Source organism: Giraffa tippelskirchi, chromosome 8 (genome assembly GCF_054371585.1).
Source record: "Giraffa tippelskirchi isolate mGirTip1 chromosome 8, T2T-mGirTip1v1.2.pri, whole genome shotgun sequence".
Taxonomy (NCBI): Eukaryota; Metazoa; Chordata; class Mammalia; order Artiodactyla; family Giraffidae; genus Giraffa; species Giraffa tippelskirchi.
Window position 1 is genome coordinate 111,791,271 of NC_137282.1, and position 27,444 is coordinate 111,818,714.

The following is a 27,444-nucleotide window of genomic DNA, read 5'->3' on the forward strand; positions in this document are numbered from 1 at the left end:
GGAAGTGAGGTTAAGTTTATGGATGTAAAGTCATGCCAAGGAAGGGCCAGGACATGACTGTGTCTGTCTGGTGTCACATTCAGTCTCTTTTCTTACGACACGCATTGGCCTATAGCACAGGTCCTTAAACCGGGCAGGGGGCTCCTCCGTGGAGTGTCAGAAACCCAGTCAACATTCAAGATTCTGTGCCAAATATGGGGATGTGAGCACATGTCTGCAGAAGGAAGATCACAGCTTTCATCAGATTTTCAAAGCTTTCCGGAACTCAAAACCATTAAGAATAACTGGCTTGGGGATATTTTCTTTCTTGTTTTTTCTTTTGACTGAGACAGATGCTGATAAACCACTGCCTCACACCAAATCGTCTTAATAGTGGGTTTCACGCAAAGCTGGGGTCCCTCTCTTCCTGGGCATCACCTGGCTGACCACCATGGACATGTCTGCCAGTTCAAACAGTGTTGAGTGCCTCTGTCCCGTTCCTGAAGAATCTGAATATTAGCAGGAATGGAGGATACAATGAAGTAAATTTCCAGACAAGATAAATACAGACAGTAATATAATCCTGACTTGAAGAATAAGGCTACTGTTGGAATTGCCTTGCTACGAAAATGTACCAAATTACAGAGGCACACCCAGTTGGAATTCTGGTTTTCACAGTCTCTTTGCTTGTCAAACTTAATATCAAGGAAAATAAGCTAATTTGATTTGGCAAAGGCTCATGCAATATGGAATTGATATCTGTGGCAGCGACCTTTGATGTTTTGTATAAACAGGGTTTTCCCTGCTGGGGAAGCGAGAGTTGAATAATAAACAGCATCCTTCCCACTCAAGGCCTTCCTTCCCATCAGTACCAAAAGAAAAAAAAGAAGAAGAAAGAAAGTAAGAAAATAAGTCTTTTCTGTGGCTCACAGAACTCAAAGAGGCAAGATGGTATAGCCATCATCAAATAGACAACAATGTTGGCTAATCTCTCAACCTGACATTTGGGGTCAGATAGCTCTTCCTTGGCAGGTGATGGGTGCTATGTTTACATTGTAGGATGTTTAGTGGCACACCTGGCTTCTACCCACTGGGTGCCAGCCACGCCACCTTCTTCCTCCAGTTGGGACAACCAAAAATGTCTCCAGACATTGACAAATGACCTTGGGGAGCAGGATGATCCACCCAGCCCCACCCCAAGTTGAGAACCACTGGCATACAGGTGTGTGTGTGCTTAGCCGCTCAGTCATGTCCAACTATTTGTGACCCCATGGACTGTAGCCTGCCAGGCTCCTCTGTCCATGGGGATTCTCCAGGCAAGAATACTGAAGTGGGTTGCCACGCCCTCCTCCAGGGGAATCTTCCCAACCCAAGGATCAAACCCAGGTCTCCCACATTGCAGGCAGATTTTTGACCATCTGAGCCACTAGGTCATACGGGTAGGAAAGAAGATTAGTAAAAAAACTCTTTCTTTTCTCTCAGTTTCAGGCACCAGTTTTCTTAATCAAGCCTTCTGCCTGGAGTCTCTGGAGGCCCTGAGAGCCAACATTTCCTTAAGAGTACCCAGTTTTGCTTTGGTGTGACATTTGTTCACCGCTTCCCCCACCCCACCCCCTGCCATGCTCCCAGAGGCTGCGGGTCTCAGTGTCACTTAGCTGCCTGGAAAGGGGCGGCTCTCACTATCTCTTGCTGCTTAACCACTTAGTACATCCGAGCTTGTGAGGAATTCTCTTCCTCAGCAGATTTCCAAATTTTGAGAATTGCATGGTTGCTGGGGCACACACTTTATGTCCCTTCTCTGTGTAACTCTAGGGAAGCGTGGGTACAGAGTGCTTACCTGGAGTTGGGCAAATTCAAGTCCATGATGTTCTGGAGTTGGCTGGCACCAGCTCATGAGAGCTGATTGCTAAATCTTCAGGAAATCTGTGAACTGTGTGCAGTCATTATTGTAGCTTGACGTGACCCATTATGAAAGGATTTACACCCTAGACATTGGCAAATGCTACACATCAGAGCTCTCCTGTCCCCTCATCTATACCTCCAACCAGTTAAACGTTCACTAGTTCACCACTAGTTCACATTCAGACTTGAAAGTAGGCTAGCAGATGGGCTCACTGCTGACCCAATGTCCCTTCTCTCCTTTGTTTCTTATTTAAGGAATTCTAGTTTTATTTGGCCTGGCAATGAGTCCATTTATATAACTGCATTTCCTGCCTCTCTTGCAGTTAAGAATACTCAAATGACCCAACTCTAGCCAATGGCATGTGGATGGAGTTTACGATTGGGCTATCTAGAAACTCTTGAAAAGGGGGCAGACTAACTGGCCTGTGACTTTCACTTTCTGCCCTTCCTCTACCCCCCGTTTAGGCTGTAGATGCTAGACCAGATGTGGATCCAGCATCTCACAACCACAAGGTGACAAACTGGAGGGTACAGGTCACACTGAGAGTGGCTGAGCAGAAGGGCAGGAGGCACCCGGTCTCTGATGGCTTCCGGGTGTCAAGCTCCAGCGCTGGACTCCCTGCTTGCTGGGGGGCTTCAGTAATATTCCACTGGATGCAATCCCCAACTAGGACTTTATGCAAGTCAGCACATAGCTCCCTTATCTATAAAATAGAAATAGGAAGAACTGAATTCGTGGGATTGCTCTGAGGGTTGAGTGATGCTATGCCTGTGAAGAGCCCAGCTCAGCCCTAGCACGCAGAAAGCAGTTCGTGAGTACAGGCTGCTGTTACTACTATTCCTCAGCCGCACTTATCACCCTGGCAGTTACTATGTGCTCGGGGGTTTGCCTCTACCTGCAGGCTTCGTCTCTTCAAGCACAGTGGCCATGTCTCACTCACTCTCTGTTCTTAGTCTCCAGCCTTGGTTCTGTAGGCACAAACTGAGTTCAGTTGTTACTAAAGGGCAGGCTAGCGATATGAGTTATACTCAAACAACGGATAATCAATTCGTATTTTGATGTTTGAGTATAACCCATATCTCTAGGCTACCCTTCAGCATTAATTGAATTCGAGTCATGCTTATTGAACACAGATTGTATTATTAATACAATGAACAACACAAAAAAACGAATAAAACATTGCTATCTCTGTCCCACTCTAAGGCACTTGGTACTCAAGTTGGAAACGTAAGAAGGGCCCCTACATAACTGTGATGCACAGGAGCAGATGGGTTCTCAGACAAAGATGAAGCAAAGCGCTGCAGGTGGCTGATGGAAGCGATGAGGGGTAAAGAGAAAGCCACGTGGAGGGGGAGGAGGCCTTTATAAATAGGCTTTGGGGGATGGTGTGTTGAGGTTTCCATGAAGAAGGCATCATGGATATCACAGATCATTAAAGATAATGGTAGTGTGGCAGGAAATCCTGGCTCTTGTCTCTGTGAATGAGGTTAGGTGGAAGGCTGGTTCGGAGGCTTTTCAAGGAAGATTTGATTGCCAGGCTGAGGCATTAACGTTTCTGTTCACTCTCTGGGCAGTGGGGAACCACTGAGGCTTTGAAAGCTGGGAGTGACATCAGAATTGGGATTTAGTTAGATTAATCCAGTAGTCACGTGGAGACTGGTTGAAAAGGAAGACAGTGAGGTAAGAATGGGTAGTCTGTCAAATGGATGAAAGAGGCATATACTCTATCAGCTCTGTGAGCTACTCCTTCACAGTACATGAAATAGTTCTAACTATATATTCCTTTGGGTAGTCTTTTGATTAATATCTGCCTTCACTTCTAGATCAGAAATCCATGATAGAGGGGTCTTGGTCTGTGAATCTCAGCACCTAGATGGCAGGTGCTCCATGAATAGCTGTTGAATGATAAGGTCAGAGGGGACTAGGGTCAGACTTGTGTCTTCTGAAGCACTGAGAGTAGTCTGTTAACCTGGGGACATGTAGCCAGATACCACCAAGAAGGCTAGTGGGGCTGGTCCTGTCCTGGAGGAATGGTGGAGAGCATCTGGTTGGAGCCAGGAACTGAACCCAAGATGCCAACTTCACTGCAACTTGCTGCAAGACCCTGGGAAGTCCCTTAGCCCTATCTAGGAACCTCAGTAAAAGGCAGAAGTTGAAACCATGACCTTTAAAGTCTCCTCTAGCCCTGTTCAGTGTAAAGGGAGGAGGGAACTGATTGAACACATGCCGCAGAGCAAGGCGCTGAGCCCTGGGCCTTCTCTCATTGAATCTTCAGAAGATCCTTGAGATTGATGAACATATTGGCTGACTCAAAAGACAGCCAGGTTATCCTGCCTCTTGTGTTCCGGGTCACTCAGGCCCAGGGAACAGTTTAGGTTCGACATTTTCATGTCTGCGTATCCTTGGGCAAATTAGTTAGCTTTTCTGTGCTTTGGTTTCCTCATTTCTAAAACGGGCCCCCCAGAGTATCATGTATCTCACAAAGGAATTGGAAAAGCTTCATGAAATAATGCATTTAATTCATATCTGGTCCTTCTGGTTGGTCCTTGGAAATGAGTAATGTCAGTCCTTCATATAATGATAGACCCAGTGGAAAATACAAAGCCATTTCTAAGAGCTGCATGAGTTGGTAGGGGACTCAGCATCTCATGATCCTCTCCCTATAACTGCTGCTGCTAAGTCACTTCAGTCGTGTCTGACTCTGTGCAACCCCATAGACAGCAGCCCACCAGGCTCCTCTGTCCCTGGGAGTCTCCAGGCAAGAATACTGGAGTGGGTTGCCATTTCCTTCTCCAATGCATGCATGCATGCTAAGTCGCTTCAGTCGTGTCCGACTCTGTGCGACCCTATGGACAGCAGCCCTCTGCACACAGCAGCTCCTCTGTCCACAGGATTCTCCAGGCAAGAACACTGGAGTGGGTTGCTATTTCCTTCTCCCTCCCTGTAACTAGGTTTTATGATTTCCTGACTATAATTTTCAAAATCACTTCACTTTTAAAAAGGCACCTATATCTATTCCAAAAGCCTGCAGATGGCTACTCAATGGGCATGCAGTGACAGTTGGGATATGAACAAGATAATTAGAAAAATAAATAACACAAACCAAGTTGTGTTATTGGTAAGTTGGTCACTTAGTCATGTCCAACTTTTTGCAACCCCATGAACCTGCCAGGTTCATCTACCCATGTAATTCTCCTGGCAAGAATACTGGAGTGGGTAGCCATTCCCTTCTCCAGGGGATCTTCCTGACCCACGGGTTGAGCCTGGGTCTCCTGCATTGCAGGCAGATTCCTTACCATCTGAGCCACCTGGGAAGCCCACAAAGATGATACAAAAGTCTGACCTTCTAGCTGGCTCCAGCTGCCTGCGGAAGGCTGTGAACTTGTGTCCTCTTGTCAATGAGCAACATCTGCAGGGTCAAGAAGGTGGTCAAGGGCAGTAGTACCACCAGACTGAGATAGACTTGAGAAAGGACCATGTTTTCATTTGGTGTTCCCGAGTCACTGAATCCATCCCACCTAAAATCATCCACTATCACCCCACCCTTAAGTGAAAGTGAAGTCGCTCAGTCATGACCCCATGGACTGCAGCCTACCAGGCTCCTCCGTCCATGGGATTTTCCAGGCAAGAGTACTGGAGTGGATTGCCATTGCCTTCACCCCACCCTTTCGGTCTGGAAAATGCTACACCATGCTTTCCTGCTTGTGGCAGCTTCTCAGATGGAAGGCCATTTCCCCAGGTGGTATACACAGATGCTTGCAGCCAGGCAAAATACCCACGGCACTCTTCTCTCCTCTGCTCCTCTTCTCTTTCACTTGATCTGGAGCATTATTGTGGTTGCAAGCAAAGCAGCCTATTTCTTTCATCTGTTGCATCGTGGAGGAAATTTTTTTAATCCTATAGTTTTCTTTTCATCTCTATTACCAGTGTTAACTGCTTAATTTGTCGAGTTCCTGCTAGCTGCCTATTGATAATTGATAGATTGTTCCTTCCTTCCCAATTTCCTCTATTAGGCAGCCCAGGAAGTTTATTTGTGCTTTGCATGTAACCCAATAGGATGGAGAGTGCCTGGCCTGTTTGTGGGCCTGTGTAAATTAATACTGTCCAGCCCTCTGACCAGGAAGCTCTCCGGTTGCACCCTGGCAGGCTCCTCTTCATTGAAACGACCTGTAGCAAAAACATAAGGACCTCCCTTGCTCTAATGGCTTTGAGTTGGCCATCTGGGGAGATCATTGATGCCAGGCCTGATCCTCCCTCTAAACCTCAGCCCCGTACCTCAAACCCGGTGCTTTTATAAGGTGGGGGTGGGGATGTCTTGCCAAGAACATCCTGTTCAAAAGAACTCAGTTTCTCAGCCTTGTCCAGTTCCTCCTGTTTTGGGGTTGTTTTTTTTTTTTTTTTCTGTTAGTTTTTTTCCTTTTTCCCTCTGAGTTAATTCAGGCAAGAAGCATTAACTACAAAGAAGTCTCGTTAAGTGGGATTTTGATTTGGAGGTGAATTAGTACTCAAAGTTGCAAGTGATTGTCTACAGACTATTTTGGTCTGGCTCTTTAAAACAGCTGTGTAGTGAAAGTCTGGAGATTGGATTGGAGCCAAAGATTTGGAAAATTTTTGCAGATTTTTGGCTTCTGTTAAGAAATTGGAAGAGACACGGCCCACATTTCTATAGGAAAAGAAATAACATAGCTGAGAAAGGGAGTTTCATGTCAACTGGGATCCACTCTCCTGGTGAGCACAGCCTCCGAAAATGGGCAGTATAGGACCGTGATCTTGTACCTGAAACAAGTTTCATGTGCATTTGACTTTCTGGGGCCCTGTAAGTGACTGAGTTTCAGACCCCTAGTCTATGTAGCCCAAACTAAAGAGGCATCACTCCTTCAGGGAACTTTGGATTTGGTCAGACAATTGTCAGATTTCTGCTTGTGTTCATTTCATTCTCTATTAACATAAATTTAGCCCCCTCCCCCATAGTCCTCTCCTGAGAGAAAAGAAATTCCTGACCTTCTCATTCATTCACTTTATGGACTTAACAAGGAACCACTTGTCATCAGGGCCTCTGCTAGAGTTTGGGGATTTGAAGATGTGTTACTTTTGCCTGCCGTCCCCCATGGAACGAGGGCTGTGAGGACAGGATGGGAGCTAGTCTGCAAAGAACCACTGCAAACCGTAGCATCTAGCACATGCCTGGCTCCTCAAAGAATGAAGAGAGGGAAGAACAAGTAGATGAATGAAGGGCATGATCTCTGCCCTCAAGGAGCTCACTATCTATAAACACATCACCGTAACACCCTGCATGCAATAAAGGCTATGAAAAGGGAAGAACAAGGGACTCTGGACATTAAGCGAAGGGTTACCACTTGGTGAGGGAAAGGTCAGAAGCGACTTTGAGGAGGAAGCAGTGATAAATGAGCACATGCTTGAGGAGTGAGTATAGTTCAGCCAAAAACAAGGGGAGGTGGAGGGAACCGTGTGTACAGATGGAAGAACAACACCTTCATGCAGCTCAAATGTGAACTCCCTCACTTGCCTGTGGGCTGTGGGTTCCATTTTGCTCACCCTGTATCCCCAGAATCTAGAGACTGGCACAGAGTAGACCTGGACTAAGTATCCGTTAATTGAGTTCATGAAGGAATCACACTTTACCCATAACTGAGACGTGGCATTGAATCGAGCTTAAATGCATTTGCACGCTGAGGCTGAGGATGGGGAAGAAGAGATGGTTCTAAGGGTGGTTTGGAATTTCAGTGATAGTAAAGAAGAATTGATGCATTTGAACTGTGGTGTTGGAGAAGACTCTTGAGAGTCCTTTGGACTGCAAGGAGATCCAACCAGTCCATCCTAAAGGAAATCAGTCTTAAATATTCATTGAAAGGATGCTGAAGCTGAAACTCCAATACTTTGGCCTCCTGATGTGAAGAACTGACTCATTGAAGGCAGGAGGAGAAGGGGATGACAGAGGATAAGATGGTTGGATGGCATCAACGACTTGATGGACATGAGTCTGAGCAAGCTCCAGGAGTTGGTGATGGACAGGGAAGCCTGGTGCGCTGCAGTCCATGAGGTCACAGAGTCAGACACGACTGAGTGACTGAACTGAACTGAAAGATGGGTTGGCTGGATGAGCACGTTCATAGACTCGTCATTAGGATCCCAAAGGCTCCCAGACCCAGAACCTGGGATCTTCCAGATCAATCTCAGAAATACCCCACCTCCTGAGGCATTTTGTAGTTGGGCAATAGATTATGGGCCGTAGTCCAAAGTCTGATTTCAGACTTTCCCTGATTGGAGCCCATCAGCCCAACTTTAGGTGTGGAGGCAAAAGAGGTCAGTTAGCATCTGTTAATATCATGTTATTTTGTCCAACTTAGGGGTAATGTTTTAATGATTCTGCTCAATACTTCAGATTAAGATAGGAAGGGAAGAGGAAGGAAGCACTCTTTCCTTCACTAAAATCCCTGAATGCACCTTCCATTTACCCAGTGAGTTCTATGGGGCAGTGTTCATCCTTGTCATGTTTATCCCATCTCTGTGAGGCGAGTGCCATGGGTGAAAACAACCTCTCTTTATTCCAAGAACTGAGATATGAGCCTGGAGCCTGCCTCCACCCTTGGTGATGACCCCACTGGACTGCACCCTATAAACTCACCTTGTCACCATCCATAGGGCCCCTACGACTTCTGAGCCCCAGTTGGGGCAGAGAGAAGAGGTTTTTCCCGAGAAGCAAACTCACCTTCGCCCTTCACTGAGAACCTTTGTCTTAGGCCGGTGCCTTAGACGCAGAGCTGGAGAGGGGGCTCCTTGTGCAGGTGATGGACTGAGGATGTGATTTCTCCTGAAACCTGGGCAGGAGCAAGGGAAATGAGCTGGGCAGGGAAAGATCAGCAAAGATGTGATTTCCAGAAAGGTCTAGTTGGGTCGGATGAAGAAGACTGTAGTGTGAATTACACCATGGAGGTTATCATGCTCAAGGGAAAGGGGACAGAGCTGTAAGCCCTGGCCATGGGCAGACACAGGCCCATGGAGGAGAGGGAGGGTGTGTGTGGGATGAACCTCTGAGGCAGTTCTGAAGCACCGGGTGCATTTGGGTGGGACACTGGCAGTATCTGCTGCACACATGTTTCAATCAATGGAGACAAATATCTTCAAGGTTACATATCAGCAAATCTGTGCTGTGCATGCTAAGTCACTTCAATCATGTCCAACTCTGCGACCCTGTGGACTACAGCCCGCCAGATTGCTCTGTCCATTGGAGTCTACAGGCAAGAATGTTGGAGTGGGTTGCCATGTCCTTCTCCAGGGGATCTTCCTGACTCAGCGATCAAACCCAGCCAGGTTTCTTACATTTCCTGCATTGGGAGGTGAGTTTTTAAAAAAATAATTTTATTTATTTATTTATTTATTTCGGCTGTGCTGGGTCCTTGTTGTTGCATGGGCTTTTCTCTAGTTGCAGCAAGCAAGGGCTACTCGTCATTACATTGCACAGGCTTCTTATTGCAGTGGCTTCTTTTGCTGCGGAGCACAGGCTCAAGGGCACCAAGTTTCAGTCATTGCTGCATGTGGGCTCAGTAGTTGTGGTCCTCGGGCTCTAGAGCACAGGCTCAGTAGTTGTGGCCAATAGGCTGAGTTGCTCCAAAGTGTGTGGGATCTTCCTGGATCAGGGATCAAACTCCTGCGTTGGTGGGCGGATTCTTTACCACTGAGCCACCAGGGAAGCCCATCAGCAAATAGACCCAGCTTTAAAATCCAGCTTCTCCACACACAGTAGGGGACTTCAGACAGGTCACTTCAATTCACAGAGCTTTGTTTTCTCTTCTGAAAACATGGATAATACTTGTTTTCATCTTCTAGGGTCATTGTAAGGACTTCAACACAATGCAAGTAAAAGGGCTCAGCAGAACGCCTGCTCATACATCCTCACATTGGCTTTTATTACAGTTGCTGCTGCTACCACTGCTATTAATAGGCCCAAAGTTAGAAAATGTTCTGCCCAATTGGTGCTCTTATCTTTTGGTGAAGAACTGCTTATTCCTCTGAAGCACAGAGGGATGTTTCCTTACAGGGAACACTGAGAACTACACAAGCGTATGGACAGTGTGCATATTTCCCCCCTGCCCTCCCAAACTTATTTATTTTTAACTGAAGGAAAATTGCTTCACAATGTTGTGTTGGCCTCTGCCATGCGTCAGTATGAGTCAGTCACAGGTACACATGTGTCCCCTCTCTCTTTAACCTCCCTCCCACCTCCCACCCTTTCCCACCTCTCTAGGTTGTCAGTGAGTATTTTTTTAAAGGGGAACCTAGTTACAAATCCAGTGGGCAGGCACATGGCCGAGTGTGACTCATCTTTGGGGTCCAAAGTCCCCTGAGAAGTGCTTGGAAAGGACTGAGTTCTAACAGCCTTCTCCAAGGAAGTGTGTCAACCAACAATACCTTATTTTTTCCCTGTGAGCATCATGCAAATATACAGTCTTAAATTGCCTGCAAACTGTTCTGCTGCCAGTTGCCAGAGTAATTTCAAGATAAGCATCCCTCCCTAAATTCTTAGTGAGCTTTTGAAGTGAAATGCAAACGTAATTATTAAGTTAAAAATTATTATTAAATTAAAAATGGGCCCAGGAAAGGCCCATTCTAGAAGTATCAATTCTACTTCATCTTTATTGGTCATTCTTCTACATGGAGCACCTTCTTTCATTCCTTCAAGTCAATCTGTGTGTTACAATGAATTAGTTTTAGTGTTTCCAGCTTAAAGGATAAGAGAAAGGTTTTCAGCCAAGAAGCCAGTTAGACATGTAGTTAAAACCTATGTGCCTCTGAAAGCAACTGAGATATCCCTGAGTTAGGTGAGTAGGGAAATAAACTGTGGCATATCCAGACAAAAGAATATTATTCAGCACTAAAAACAATGAGCTATCAACCTATGAAAAGGTCTGGAGGATCCCTGGATGCAAATTACTAAGCAAAATAACAAAAAACAAAAAAACCAGCCAATCTGAAAAAAGCTACATACTATAGGGTTCCAGCTATGCAACATTCTGGAAAAGGCAAAACTATGGAGGTAGTAAAAAAGATCAGGGATTGCCAGGGGTTTAGAGGATGGAAAGAGGGATGAATAGTGAAGCACAGAGAAATTTGGGGCAGTGAAACTACTCTGTATGAAAATATAATGATGGATACATGTCATTGTACATTTGTCAAAGCCCATAAACTGTACAACAGCAAGAGTGAACCCTAAGTTAAACTCTGAACTTTGGATGATAACAACATATCCATGTAGGTTCATTGATTTAAACAAATATGTTGCCCTGATGGGGGATGTTGATAACAGGGGGGATTGTGCAGGAGGTATGTGAGACTTCTCTGTACTTGCCTCTCAGTTTTTCTATGAAACTAAAACTTCTCTAGAAAGTAAAGTCTTAAAACAATCAACCAATTAACCAAACAAAAGTCCTTATATGCTTCAACATAAGGCCAGGAGTTATCAGTCTGCCCATCCCTGGACTCTGGATAGGTGAGCAATGTTCTGGGAAGCTGGTAACTTTCCAACTTAGCCTGAGTTGAAGGTAAGCATCTTGAGGTTCTCCTGAAACCTACTCAGCTCTCATTAGGTGGTTGGTCAGAGGAACTGAATTAGATGTGGAGTCCGAAGTGCAACACTTGGATGCAATCTCAAAAATGACAGAATGATCTCTGTTCGTTTCCAAGGCATACCATTCAATATCACAGTAATCCAAGTCTATGCCCCAACCAGTAATGCTGAAGAAGCTGAAGTTGAATGGTTCTATGAAGATCTACAAGACATTCTAGAACTAACACCCAAAAAAGATGTCCTTTTCATTATAGGGGACTGGAATGCAAAAGTAGGAAGTCAAGAAATACCTGGAGTAACAGACAAATTTGGCTTTGCAGTACAGAATGAAGCAGGGCAAAGGCTAACAGAGTTTTGCCGAGAGAATGCACTGGTCATAGCAAACACCCTCTTCCAACAACCCAAGAGAAGACTCTACATGTGGACATCACCAGATGGTCAACATCGAAATCAGATTGACTATGTTCTCTGCAGCCAAAGACGGAGAAGCTCTCTACAGTCAGCAAAAACAAGACTGGGAGCTGACTGTGGCTCAGATCATGAACTCCTTATTGCCAAATTCAGATTTAAATTGAAGAAAGTAGGGAAAACCACTAGACCATTCAGGTATGACCTAAATCAAATCCCTTACGATTATACAGTGGAAGTGGCAAATAGATTCAAGGGATTAGATCTGATGGACAGAGTGCATGAAGAACTATGGACGAAGGTTTGTGACATTGTACAGGAGGCAGGGATCAAGACCATCCCCAAGAAAAACAAAAGTAAAAAGGCAAAATGGTTGTCTGAGGAGGCCTTGCAAATAGCTGGGAAAAGAACAGAAGTGAAAAGCAAAGGAAGAAAGGAAAGATATACCCATTTGAATGCAAAGTTCCAAAGATTAGCAAGGAGAGATAAGAAAGCCTTCTTCAGTGAGCAATGCAAAGAAATAGAGGAAAACAATAGAATGGGAAGGACTAGAGATTTCTTCAAGAAAATTAGAGATACCAAGGGAAATTTTCATGCAAAGATGAGCACAATAAAGGACAGAAATGGTATGGACCTAACAAAAGCAGAAGATATTAAGGAGAGGTGGCAAGAATACACAGAAGAACTATACAAAAAAGATCTTCAGGACCGAGATAATCACGATGGTGTGATCACTCACCTAGAGCCAGACATTCTGGAATGCGGAGTCAAGTGGGCCTTAGGAAGCATCACTATGAACAAAGCTAGTGGAGGTGATGGAACTCCAGTTGAGCTATTTCAAATCCTAAAAGATGATGCTGTGAAAGTGCTGCACTCAATATGCGAGCAAATTTAGAAAACTCAGCAGTGGCCACAGGACTGGAAAAGGTCAGTTTTCATTCCAATCCCAAAGAAAGGCAATGCCAAAGAATGTTCAAACTACAGCACAATTGCACTCATCTCACATGCTAACAAAGTAATGCTCAAAATCCTCCAAGCCGAGCTTCAACAGTATGTAAACTGTGAACTTTCAGATGTTCAAGCTGGATTTATTATTATTATTTTAATATATTGGTTATTTATTATGTATTTTTTTTAAAAAATAATTATTTTAATTGGAGGCTAATTACTTTACAATATTGTGGTGGTTTTTGCCATACATTGACATGAATCAGCCATGAGTGTACATGTGTTCAGCATCCTGAACACCCCTCCCACTTCCCTCCCCATCCCATCCCTCAGGGTCATCCCAGTGCACCAGCCCTGAGCACCCTGCATCAAACCTGAACTGGCGATCTATTTCACATATGATAATATACATGTTTCAGTGCTATTCTCTCAAATCATCCCACCCTCACCTTCTCCCACAGAGTCCAAAAGTTTGTTCTTTACATCTGTCTCTTTTGCTGTCTCGTATATAGGGTCATCAGTACCATCTAAATTCCATATATATGCATTAATATGCTGTATTTTGCTTTTTTCTTTTCTGACTTTCTTCACTCTGTATAATAGGCTCCAGTTTCATCCTCCTCATTAGAACTGATTCAAATGCATTCTTTTTAATAGCTGAGTAATATTCCATTGTGTATATGTACCATAGCTTTCTTATCCATTTGTCTGCCAATGGACATCTAGTTTGTCAAGTTGGATTTAGAAAAGACAGAGGGCCCAGAAATAAAATTGTCAACATCTGTTAGATCATCAAAAAAGCAAGAGAGTACCAGAAAAACATCTACTTCTGCTTTATTGACTATGCCAAAGACTTTAACTGTGTGGATCACTACAAACTGTGGAAAATTCTTCAAGAGATGGGAATACCAGACCATCTGACCTGCCTCCTGAGAAATCTGTATGCAGGTCAGGAAGCAACAGTTAGAACTGGTCATGGAACAAAAGACTGGTTCCAGATAGGGAAAGGAGCATGTCAAGGTGATATATTGTCATCCTACTTATTGAACTTATATGCAGAGTACATCATGAGAAATGCTGGGCTTGAAGCACAAGCTGGAATCAAGACTGCTGGGAGAAATATCAATAACCTCAGATGAACAGATGACACCACCCTTATGGCAGAAAGCGAAGAAGAACTAAAGAGCCTCTTGATGAAAGTGAAAGAGGAGAGTGAAAAATTTGGCTTAAAACTCAACACTCAGAAAACCAAATAATGGCATCTGGTCCCATCAATTCTTGGCAAATAGATGGGGAAACAATGGAAACAGTGACAGATTTTATTTTGTGTGGCTCCAAAATCACTGCAGATGGTGATTGCAGCCATGAAATAAAAAGATGCTTACTCCTTGGAAGAAAAGTTATGACCAACCTAAATAGCATATTAGAAAGCAGAGACATTACTGTGCCAACAAAGGTCTGTCTTGTCAAGGCTATGGTTTTTCCAGTAGTCATGTATGGATGTGAGAGTTGGACTGTAAAAAAGCTGAGCACCAAAGTATTGATGCTTTTGAACTGTGGTGTTGGAGAAGACTCTTGAGAGTCCCTTGGACTGCAAGGAGATCCAACCAGTCCATCCTAAAGTAAATCAGTCCTGAATATTCATTGGAAGGACTGATGCTGAGATTGAAACGCCAATACTTTGGCCATCTGATGCGAAGAACTGACTCACTTCAAAAGACCCCGATGCTGGGAAAGATTGAAGATGAGAGGAGAAGGGGATGACAGAAGATGAGATGGTTAGATGGCATCACTGATTCAATGGACATGAGTTTGAGTAAACTCTGGGAGTTGGTGATGGACAGGGAGGCCTGGCATGCTGCAGTCCATGGGGTCACAGAGTCAGACATGACTGAGTGACTGAACTGAACTGAACTAATCTCAGTGCAGATAGGTTCCATGCCAAACCCAGACACTAAGGTATCCTCTAAACTTACCCCTTCTCCCTGCTGCTAATTGTGTCACTATTCCCACGTCCTGGGATTCCTGTATGTCTCCTGATCTAACTTTATGCTGCACACATGTCACACACACACACACACAGTGTCATTTATACATATGCACAACCATGAGGTTTGATTAAAAGCAACATCCATTTATCCAAGAATTCTGCTGATCACCTATTCAAGCTAAAGTGCAAGGGACTTGGTGGGTGATCAAAACAGACACAGTGCCTACCCACAGAGACCTTACATTCTAGAGGGTAATTTAGACAGAGTAATCGAATAACCAAAACCTAAAGGTACAATGGCACCAAAGGTAAGTGCTAAAAAGCAAAGGTAAGGGGCTGTAGGGAAAAAATAACAAGGAGGTCTACCTTATTCACAGAGATGGGGAGGGAGGGCTTTCCTGGAGAAATGACAAGTGATGTGATCTGAAAGAAGTTTAGGAGCTAACCAGGTAAAGAAGGTGGATGGGAATATTTAAGACAAAAGGAGTGGTCAATGCAAATTTCCTGTGGTCAGAGAAAGCATGGTAGGACCAAAGAAGTGACCAAAGACCTCTGTGGCTGAAGTTCAAAGAGCAATGGAGAGAGAAGCCAACTAGAGGTTAGAAGGCATACGACTTTACATTCCCTGGAAAAAGCACCACGGAATCCTCAAATAAAACAGAAAGCACGTTGATCAAGCAAAGCTAAGTTTACTAGACCTGCTGCAATAAATGAGAGCAAAACCTTAACAAGAGTTTTAGTGACATCCCAGAAGGTGGAGGTTTGGGCAGGCTATTTATAGAGTTTTAGGGCCTGGGTTTGATGGTTTTAAGGCTGATTTTACCAGGCAAAGAATTAGTCGGGATTAAGCAGAGTTTACAGTGTGGACTTGTTTATGCCTTGAATTGGTGAACACACTGGAAAAAGGGTCTTACAGTGAGTCTTGTTGTTCGTCTTCCTACCAAGTTATTTCAGTTGGTTCACAAATTTCTCTTCCATCAGCAAGTCTTTTTTTAGAGCACATAGCTAAGTTATCTTTGCTGATGCTCAGTATTGCTTAAATGTGGACAGGAAATGTCTAACCAAACTTAGTATTTTTTAATACAAGAACAACGAATTATGTTGCTTTCAATTCTGAGGTCTGATTTCACTGTAAGTGCAATGGGAACTCATGAGTGGATTTTATACTCCCTCTGTCCTGTCGAATCTGCTGTGGAGTGATGGGTCACCATTGCCATATCACCTGGCCGAGTCACTCTCTCCTTGTGGAATTCAGTGTTCTTATCTGTCCAGTGGGAGCAACAGGGAAAGATGACTCAGAAGGCTGTTGCAAAGCTGCTGTTTTCTTGGGCACATGTCTTTCTGTGTTAGAAGTGGTTGAGAGTGGACACTCGAGCAAACCAGACCTGTCTTCCTTGCCCAGCTCGGCTGCTTATCATTTCTGATCATCTCTTCATTCTATAACCTCTCAGCAGTTCCCTCAATTGCAAAGTGAGGATAATAACTTTATTAGGGTAATTCTGGGGATTAAGCAAGATGGGTAAGTACATTCTTAGTATTGCTGGCACGTGACCAGCATTAATTACTCTAGGCTTCATCACTATTGTTGCTTTCAGATTTAACCACTGAGCCGTGGTCTCCAGAAGCCCCTGTGTTCACTCTTGACCCTCTAAAGGGTCAATAATGCACGGAGGGTTCTTGTCCCAACTCACTGCTCTCAGTCTGCTCTGGTATCTCTATTATTATTTTGATGTTTGGCCTATAGCAATACCTTCTGTTTCCCATATCTAGGATTTGAATTATCTGTATTTTCCTCTGGGTCAAGGCTGCCAGCAACCAGAGTGCAGGAAACAGGTTTTCTGTCATTTCTTCCCCCACCCAGTAAGAGCTTAAGAACTCAGATCACTCCAATGGCAAGCTCTAAATGCCAGGCCTTGGCCCAGGTTGGCTGCTGCAAGTACAGGAATGAAGCAGACACAGAATTCTTGGGAGGTCCTGGGTTTGGAGGGAAAGAGTCCAGATGTTAGTCTTGGTTGGGATAAAGTACTTAGATAGATGGATGTATAAGGTTCAGACTGAGAAGTGATTCATTCTACCCTGGGGCAGTAAGGCATGCTTCTCAGAGAAGCTGATGCCTGTACAAGGTTTATCAGATGTCACTTGTGCATTATTATTATTTTTTATATAAGAAAAACATGCGAACAGAAAAAAACAGAAACAGTTCCAAAATAGTTTAGAGTAAAAGTTAAGTCTTCTTTCCAATCCCTGAGTTTCCCTCTCAGAGGTCCCACCTTTTGTAGGGTCTGGAGTGGGTAGCTGTTTCCTTCTCCAGGGGATCTTCCCAACCCAGGGGTCGAACACATGTCTCCCACATTGCAGGCTGATTCTGTACCAGCTGGGCCACCAGGGAAGTCGTTGGTAAGGTCTACCTGCAAATATCAGTACAGGTGTCACATGATAAACATCTCCACAGCATATTATACTGTTTTACTGAAGTATATAGCTTGAAGACCATGTTATACCAGGAAGTATTGATCTCCTTTATTGTTATCATTAATTGCTTATACATAATCAGCTGCCTATTGACAGAATGGTTATCCCTTCTTTTTATTTATTTATATTTTGTTTTTTGCTGCTATAGCGAATAATTCAATGAATATCTTTGAGCTCTTGTGTGAGGCATGCATAGGTAAGACAGACCAATTTCCAGAATTAGACTCTAAGTATAGGTGCATGGTTAATTTTGCAAGTTGCCTTTCCAAGAGGGTATAGCCACATGTGAGTCTTACCAAAGGGCCAGTGGGAGTTGAGAAGGACTTGGGGGATGGGCTCATCTGGAAGGTTTTCAGGTATCACTGGGGGAGGGGGCAGGATGGGAGGGATGAGGAGCCCCGGGAGGAAGGTACAGGCTGTGCCTGGGCCTGGAGGCTGGGGGAACTGGGCAGGTGGATGGCACAGAGAGGAGTGTGATGAGTTTTCATGGCAAGAAGGCAGGAGTAAGACAAGAGGACCGAGGAGACTGGGCCTGGCCAGGAGAACCCTGAGCGTGGTGCAGTGCTCTTGGAATGTTCCTAGGAGATAGTTGGGAAATTGATGGAGATTTTAGGGAAAGTAATGTGATCATATTTACTTTTAAGAAAGATAATTTCAGCAGAGCGGAGTAAGACCCAGACAGCCAATTGGGTGAGGGGATGTCATCATGATGCTGATGGGAAATGGTGAGACTTGAACTAAGGAAGAGATTTTGAGAGTCCAGAAGAGGGAATGTTTCTGAGAGGCGTTTAGGAAGTAGCTCGGACAGTCTTAGTTTGTCTAATACTGGGGCAGTTTAGAGTTGCCCACAGGCCGGAAATGGAAGATGACAGAGTAGCAACTTAAAGTGCCTAGTACTGAGTCTCTGGGCCAACTTGATTCAGGTCTCGGCAGCAGGAGTGATTACTAAGCAAAGAGGGCCTCGGGCAGTTGGCCAAGATGCCGAATATCAAAATCTTCAGCACTTCCCACCAGGACCTATCCCAGAAGACTGCTGACCCCCTGGGCCTGGAGCTGGGCAAGGCGGTGACTATGAAATTCAGCAACGAGACCTGTGTGGAAATCGGTGAAAGAGTGTGTGGAAAGGATGTCTACATTGTTCAGAGTGGCTGTGGTGAAATCAAGTTAATTGAATGGAACTTTTGATTATGAGTAATGCCTGCAAAGATTGCTTCAGCCAGTTGGGTTACTGCAGTCAGCCTGTGCCTCCCACTTATGTCCGGAAGAATAAGAAGGATAAGAGCTGGGCTCCAATCTTAGCCAAGCTTGTGGCAAAATGATCTCTGTAGTAGACAAGGGTCATATTATCACCAGGGACCTGCACGCTTCTCAAATTTTTGATATTCCAGTGGAAAATTTATCTGCAGAGTCAGCTGTCCTCGAGTGGGAAAGGGAGAAGATGCCTGAGTGGAGGAACTCCATGGCTGTCTCACCTGATGCTGGAGGAGCTAAGAGAGTGACTTTCATCTCAGACTGGTTGAATGTGGACTTTGCCTTGATTCACAGAGAATGGAGGAGGGCCAACAAAGTGGGCTGCCTGGTGCTGGTGGGCGATGTGAAGGACTGGGTGGCTCTCCCGGTGGATGACATGGCTGACACTTGTGGTACAATCTGCCACACAGCTGACAAACTTCTCTCCCCTGGAGTTGTGTTTATGCTATGCTGACTCATGGAATCTTTTCTGGTCCAGCCATTTCTCACATTAACAATGCGCGCTTTGAAGCAGTAGTAGTCCCCAATACCATACCTCGGGAAGATAAGATGAAGCATTGCTTCAAAATACAGGCGATCCCTATCTCCATCATCCTTGCAGAAGCCATCAGGAGAATTCACAATGCGGAATCTCTCTCCTATCTGTTCAGCTATATCCCTTTACAATAGAATAACTTCTGAGGATTTAAAAAAAAAATAAAGTGAACCCTGTCCCTTGTTTTCCTTTGGTATTTGATGAAAAATCCAGCAGAAGGCCCAGCTTGTTTCAGCGAAGCTTTCTACATCCCATATCAGTTAAATGAGCGTTTCTCCTATTGGGTTGGCCAAAAATTTTGTTTGGGTTATTTCATAACATCTTATGGGAAAACTTGAGTGAACTCTTTGGCCAACCCGATACATTGGAGAAAGCTAGATTGAGATTAACTTCTAGGATTTCTTACTTGCTTTGTCTCTTCCTGGCTTCTTTGATCCTATGAGCTTTGCAGCTTTAACTACAGCTCAGCTGCTACAAGATGTGAGACTTTGAAAAGCTTGTTGTAAATGTGTTTGGGGAAGCTCAGACTAGTTTGTATGTGAATGCTTCAGCCCCCACACCCCAACATGGGACAACTTCTGTAAAGCCTGTACTAAATTACAGCAAGAGCCTGGGGCAGCCTGAACCCAACTCTGGCTGCTGAATCCCTGTAAGGCTGGAGCAGTCCTGGAGCCTGAGGGGAAACGACCCACCATACAGCAAATAGTTCTTCGGACAAAAAAGCCTGATCCATCCCCCTTTGCTTGGATTCTGTCACTCGAATTCTCTTTTGTCCCTATTCCTTTCTATTTGCTCTGACCTTCTTTTCCTGGCCAAATATCTACTTGGTCCCAAGTGACCCCCGTGCCATAGTCTTCTGGAAAGCAAACTCAGTTCCTGCTCTATAATCTGGAACATTAACATGAAATTATTTCACTATAGCTTAATCTTCCTTGGCTTACTACCACCATGGAGGTAGGTTTTAGGTGGTGCTGCGGTGCCTTTTGATGATTTGACTGTCTAATTATCATCTTCCTCCCTTGGATCTATTTGGCCTCTCAAATGATCTGAGATTTCTGTTTAAAAAATTTGATGTTACTGTCTTATAGAAGAAACTAATCAAGTTATCTGTCTGATTGTGAAGAAAAAAAGGTCTAATACTTTGAGAGTCATTAACTCGTCTGATTTTTTTTTAAGAAAACCTCTAAAATATTAAAAAATTGTTTTAGTGTTTTATGTAAATCTGGTAACTTTTTTCACTAATAGTTAATTTGCATAATCAGCCCAGAGTACTATGGGAGCAGACCAAGATGGAGTGAAGTTGGTGTGGTGTTCTCTGGAGTCTTGAGTGTGGCAATTCAGAAAGAATATCTAGTTCTCTTGGGGGTGGGTAAAGGCAGTTAGGATGCTAGGATAGGGCTGAAGCATAAGCCATCACAACTCTCTTGAGGGTTCACCAAAATCCCCCTCCCTCACAAGGAAGAAGAGTCATCAAATAACTTCTCTGCAAGCCTTTCTTTCTCTGGCCACAACACGCAACTTGTGGAATCTTAGTTCCCTGACCAGGGATTGAACCTGGGTCTTCAGCAGTGAGAGCATGGAGTCTTAACCACTGGACCACCAGGGAATTACCTCTGCAAGCCTTTCAAAACACTTCACACCATTGATAATGATGTGAAGTTCCTAGAGATCACAAAGAACAGTTTGTAATTATGTGTAGGCTTCTAGAGTCACTTTACAAGAAGAGGTTTAAAGAGACAAAGTGACTATAGACTCAGGAATCGAGACGAGTTCAATAAACCATAAACGAGCACTTGGGAGATCTTGGAGACTTGGGAGATGAAGTGGGGTCTCTGTCCAGGGAGTTCTCAACCAAGATCCTTTGGAGCCAGTTGAAAGAGTGCTCATTAATCTGTTCCCAAAAGTCTCTTGGCAATAACAAGAGTGTTTGGGGAAGAGCCATCAACCCCCAGATGATCTAAGCAGGAGGTTCTGCTTTCAGAAATCACCATCCTGCAAGCATGTTTTCAGAAGATATTGGGCCCTTAGGGCTGTGTTGAGTGGTATCTGATTTTTGTACAACAATCATTCGATATTAACTCTCCAAATGAATGTCAGTAGGTGTAAGAGTAGTGGGGCAATTCTAGCAATGACCTGGGGAGATTCTTTAAAGAAATGTAAAGAAAAGAGTCAGTTGTTGTGAGCTTGTGCCCATGACCTCTCTTTTGAACAACACCCCAGTGTGAATGAATCTGATGCAAGTCGTTTGAGGATCCCACCATGAGGAACACTGCTGTACTTGAAAGTCCTAGTAATCGGAGCCCAGCTAAATCTAACACTGTATAATACCAGGTAGAACCTAGAGTTAAGATAGGTGAAATGAACAAGGAAGCCACCTCACAGCTGCTGTTTATGGAGTCAAATCTGGGGAGTCAGACAGTCAGCTAGTGACTTAGCCACGTGCCAAGAGTTGGATCGGTTTTTCCTGGGAAAGTGTTGACTTGGTCTGGGGAGGGGAGTGAGACGTGAGAAGGAGGGTCGCTGAATATGGACACCGAGAAGGTCTTCATTTCATATCAAGCAGAACACCTAGTCTTTGCTGCAGCTAGTTCTGGATGCTGGGGACACAGGATGAATCCGATGTTGCCTCCAGGAGTTGGTAGTTGCTAGAAACAAGGGAAAGGAAGAGTCTTTCTTGGCAAGGTTCTTATTTGTGAGCTCCAGCTCCCTAGAGTGGTGCAACAGACAAACGATGCTGTACCCTACTTTAAATTTCAAAGGAAAGACATTGATACTTGATATCTGTAGGGTACCCTGCAAACTAATAGCTCAAGGTAGTTCCCAGTTGCAACCTTAGACTGTGCTGTATCCCTTTTGACAATGTCATAACTTTGACTTTCAGCAATTACTGTAATAAAAGACAAGGGCAGCATGAAAATCATTGTGGAATAGGATATGAGGGTGGTGGTGTTTCATGCACTTTTCAAGGTCTGAGAAGGTGTGTGGTACCCAAGTGCTTCCCAGGTGGCTCAGTGGGTAGAGAATCCACCTGCAATGCAGGAGACCCGGGTTTGAACCCGGGATTGAGAAGATCCCCTGGAGGAGGCCATGGCAACCCACTCCAGTATTCTTGCCTGGAGACTCCCATGGACAGAGGAGTCTGGCGGGCTCCAGTCCATGGGGTCAAAAGAGTCAGAAACGACTAAGGAGGCAGAGCGCGAATGCATGTGGTACTCAAGCATATTCCTTTGGAAGTAAGTTTGACTCTTTAAGAATAAATCCAAAAATATTAGTTTTCTTTTGATTTATGTGTACTATTTTTAAATGAATGTTAAATTGTTAGGACATAGATACTTATTAAATTTGTAGTTGGAACTAACTGCTTAATTAATAAATGGAACTATTAGGTGCTTCCTTTCATTAGGGCACTGTGAAAAAAGTACCTAGATGCTCGGACACTGTGAACAGAGTAAGTCTAGGAACTTTGGGGTTACTCTGTTCTTGCAAAATTTCATTCTTTTGAATCTAATTCTTGTCATAATAGCATTTACTAGGTATTATTACTCATTCCCATTCACTTTAGAGAAAACTGAAGATCAGTGAAGATTAGTATCTCACAGCTAGTTAGTGCCAGAGGAGGAAGGAAATCTGAATCAGTCTGACAGAGTGTCCCTGTTCTTAGCCACTGTACTTAGCACTCACATACTTAGGATGTCTAATAGCCAGTGCACCCTAAGCATTAGGAAAGCTTAGTTTTACTGGATCACTAACAAGGCCACATTATTCTTTCATCCTATTAAATCACAGCAGTGTCTCATCCTCCAGTTTGAAATCCCTTAATGTCTGGGCGGTGCAGCCCCATGAGTCAGACCACTGGCTCCACTGCTGTGATCATGGATAGGAGTAGGGCCCTGAGGACCTGTGTGGGAATATGGCTCTACATATGGTCCTGACCAGGCCCTTTTCCAGGCATCAGGAGGTATTCTTCCTGAGGAATGAGGAACACTTGGAGAGAGTTCAGAAAGAAGCAGCCTCTGTGATCACAGTGTGGGAATCAAAGAAAATTACAATGTGCAGAACCAGCTCATCATCCCCTCCTGACACCAAGGAGAAGACAGGCCCAGGAGGGTTAAGACACTTACTTAAGGTCACACAGTGCATTGGTGGCAGACCCAACACTCTTGCATAAGCCATCACTTTAATTTTATTGAACCGTAATTGATTTACAATGTCATGTTAACTTTTGTTGTACACTAAGGTGACTCAGTTATACATATATGTATATATACTTTTTCATATTCTTTTCCATTAAGGCTTATGACAGGATATTCCCTGTGCTATATAGTAAGACCTTGTTGTTTATCCGTCTTATATTTAATAGTTTGCATCTGCTAATTGCAAATTCTCAATCCCTCCCTCCCCCTTGAAAACCACAAGTCTGTTCTCTATGTCTGTGGGTTTGTTTCTATTTTGCAAATAAGTTCATTGGTATCATATTTTAGATTCCACATATAAATGAAATATTAAATTTGTCTTTGTCTGACTTCACTTAGTACGATAATTTCTAGGTCCATCATGCTGCTACAAATGGCATTATTTCATTCTTTTTTTATGTTTGAGTAATATTCTATTGTGTATGTGTGTATGTATATATATATATATATATATATATATCTCACATCTTTTTTATCCATTCTTCTCTCAGTGGACATTTAGGTTGTTTCTACATCTTGGCTATTGTAGATAGTGATAAGCCATCACTTTTTTCCCCCTTGGTATAATTCTTTCATTTCTTCCATTCAGATCCCCACGTGTGGACCTCGTGCCCCTCATGGAAGGCTCCTCTGCCAGGAAGGAAACTGCCTTTTGAGGCCCCACCTCCTTGAAAGAGGCTGAAACGCGGGTGGAGTGCCTGCCAACCCACCACAAAGGTATCCAAGGCAGTCCTCACAGAAAAGCCTTCACTTTTGACATTAGCCATTGGGCAAAAATAACAGCCAAGAAGAAAATCTCAGAAGCCTCAACTAACTCCTGAGGCTTTATATGCTCACCTCCAGGTTAGCTGGAGATGGACCTATCAACCTCCAGACTCCACGGTGGCCCCAGAGATTTCCTTTTAAGAGTTAACATGGATTGGGCCAGACCCTCTGTGCTACATCTCACGTCCATTACCCTCACCGTCACACTTAGTAGCCACATTATAAAGACCAAGCCACTGAGATTCAAAACAAAGAACATTTGAAAGTTAGGGAGTAAGTGAGGAGGGAGGTCAGACTAGCTTTCCGTGTCTCATGTTGCCTCTCATGCAGCTCTTCCAAAGTTCTTGGAGGATGGGAGAGTGTTGTAGAAGACCATTAGCTGCCATCACCAATACCGTCATCTCAGGATTTTCCACTCCCCACTGGATCTCAATTCTGAATACACAGACCTCTTCACTGCCAGCTTCAAGTTGGGAGAACACCTCAGATTTTCAGATGGAAGAAGGTAGCACTCACCTGTTTAGTTCAGGAGCTGGCCAAGGTTTTCTGGAAAAGGCCAAATAGTAAATATTCTAGGCTTTGCAGGCGCCAGTTGTCACCATTCAACTTTTCTGCTGCAGTAGGAAGGCCACAATGGGCAATATATAAATAAACAGATGTAGCTGTGCTCCAATACAAGTTTATTTGCAAGGGTAGGTGACACACTGTAGTTTGCTGCCTCCTGGCATAATTTGCCCCATGTCTAGCAAACAGACTTTTTCTGATGTAGTTTTGATGTCGTGCTCCTCTTTGCCTGAAACTCATCTCGACACTGAAGTATTTGTCTTGGTACTCTTTCGTTTTGTTGGGAGGGTGAAGGAGGCTGTCCCAGAGCCCAGTGAGATCCCCTAAACCCTCTTCTAAGGAAAATGCAAGTGGATGAAGTTCTGCATGCAATTTCATTGGGGCTGTAGACACAGGCTCTCTTTATCCTTAAGAGATTAGTGAATGCATCTTGGCTTTCTGGAAACTGCAGCATTGGGGACAGCTGGTTGGCATGAGAACATCAGTCTGAGAATGCTGTAGTCTGAGGAAGATTTAGTGGTGTGCCAATGTGCTGGTTCTTGTGGAATTTTATCTCAAAACAAACCCCTCTGGCTAATGAGTATATGTCCCAGCCCTCCTGGTGGCTAAGTCTAGCCATGTGATCTTGTTCATACCATTGGATGAGAGCAGAAGTGATAGGTACCACTGCCAGCCCCGGCCCTTTAAGATTGGCTATGTGCTTCCCAGGCTACTTTCTCCTTCTCACTGATTGAAGGCAGGTGAGGATGACACAACTCTTTGGATCAAAAGAGATTGGAAAGCCACACCCTGAAGATGGATAAGCCCTACTACTGTCTGAACACCCTACCTCTGGGCTGCTATGTCAGAGAGAGTTAAATCTCAGTCTTATTTAAGTCCCTGAATTTCTGGATCTCTTTGTTACAGCCATGAAACTGTTCTTAGCACTGGCTACATAATTTGCAGGACTCAGTGAAAGTGAAAATGTGGGATCCTTGTTCCAAAATTGTGAAGAATTTCAAGACAGAACGTTAAATCACAATCAGGGCTCTTCTGAGCATAAGGACCTACATGATGGGCCAGATTGCATGCCCATGAAGCCCATGCTTGGATATAGGCGGGAGTTCATGAGGCACAGGGGTTGAATCATCAGTGCTGGGTCATTTCTAGTGACTGGAAGGCACCACGACCCTGACAATTTTCTGAGACACCACACCCACCATGGTCAGGAAGGAACCAACCAGGGACCTAGACTGAGGCTCCTTCTCATGATAGGGGCCCTGGGGCATATGCCCTCATGGGAAATTTTCAGATTTCACTCTTTTCCATACTTGGGATATATCAAGAGAATGCACCTACCTGGAGGGCAGATCAGAGGTGACAAATGCCGCAGGTCTCAGTGGTTGCCATGGACAGACCTTGGGCCAATCCTTGGTGTGTTTGGATCATCAGATGTTGTTATAACAAGGTCTGGACCAGGATTGATTTGATGGTTCCCTGAGATCTTCCTTCACAACCCAGCAGCTACTATTTCTTTCTTCTCAGGAAGGTACTATTATTACTGCAGTTTGCAAACAAAGAAACTGAGGATCTTCTGAATCAATAGAGAACCTAGATTCGAGCCCTGGAAATTTCCCTCAGGAGTTTAGGCTCTTAACCATTACCCTAAGCTTGACCCAAAAGAAGCTACTTATTTTGCAGGCATTACTGCTCATTTTCCACCCCCCCTCCCCCGAGGGAGTTGGCTTATTCCTCCCACTGTCCGACACCTGTAAGGGGAGGGCCTTTGAGTCAAGAGGTTACTGGGGCAGGTTCTGGAAGGCAGCTGCCAAGGTTCAACCTTCGGCTCCATTACCTACTTACCTGCTCTTGACCTTGGGCCAACCTCAGTTTCCTCATCTGTAAAATGGCAATAATCATAAAAGTCCCTGCCTCATTAATTTGGTATGAGGATGAAATAAAGACATGCAGGCAAAGGACTTGATATTTAGGGAGTCCTTAATAGATGCTCATTCTGATTACTGATGTGAAACACACAATATGTTACTTTCAAATGTTTTCAGACATTTACCTGCATCTGTTCTGCTCTCTCCAGGCTCCTCTTTCTTCTGCTCTTGTCTTTGAATCCTTCCTTCTCTCCCCTTCTCTTCTTTTGCTGTCCTGTTAAACTAGGCAGGAGTTTTTTTGTTTTGTTTTTAAAGCACCGCAAAATGGTTATATTTAACTGAGTCTAATTTATTAAAATAATTGTCTAAATGAATACTAATTATTAAATGTCCACTTAGTTATGTGCTTCCCTTTGCTGCTACATGTACTTCATATGAGTCATTGTGAAACAAGACAAGCAGCAAACTGTGTAATTACAGACAAAGCATTTCAGACACAAACCAATAAAAATCAAAGGTAGGAGAAAAATGCTTTGAAGAGACATGACGACTAGTTGGGGCTTCCTGTGTCCTGCCAGGAACCTGGGCAGGGGGCAGGGGTGGGGTGGGGTGTCGGGTGATGGCCCCGGAATCTGGTGCTAGCCCTCTCCACCCAGGTAGAGAGGAAATGAGAAGTTTATAGAAAAGACCAGAGCGGCCTGTACATCTTTTAACAAAAGAGATGAAACTCTGTTCTGACCCAGCCCTTCTCTCAGGAAGAGTCTATGAAAACACAGCATGAGAAGTCAGGTTTGGGATGGATTCTCGCTTTCTCCACACTAACAGTTTGCTGGGTCACCGTCATGGGTTGAACTTCGTCCATCAAATTCACATGCTGAAGACCTAACCCTGTCCCTCCCTACCTCAGAGGGTGACCTTGTTTGAAGATAGGGTCTTGCCGAGGTAACGACCTAAAACTGACATTAAGATGGGCCCTAGTCCAATA

General features: G+C 44.2%; 1 pseudogene; it reads left to right on the plus strand.

The window, feature by feature from the left end:
• The first annotated feature begins 18,258 nt into the window (after positions 1-18,258).
• On the plus strand, positions 18,259-19,206 carry LOC145518998 (ribose-phosphate pyrophosphokinase 1-like; annotated as a pseudogene).
• The last annotated feature ends 8,238 nt before the right edge of the window (positions 19,207-27,444 follow it).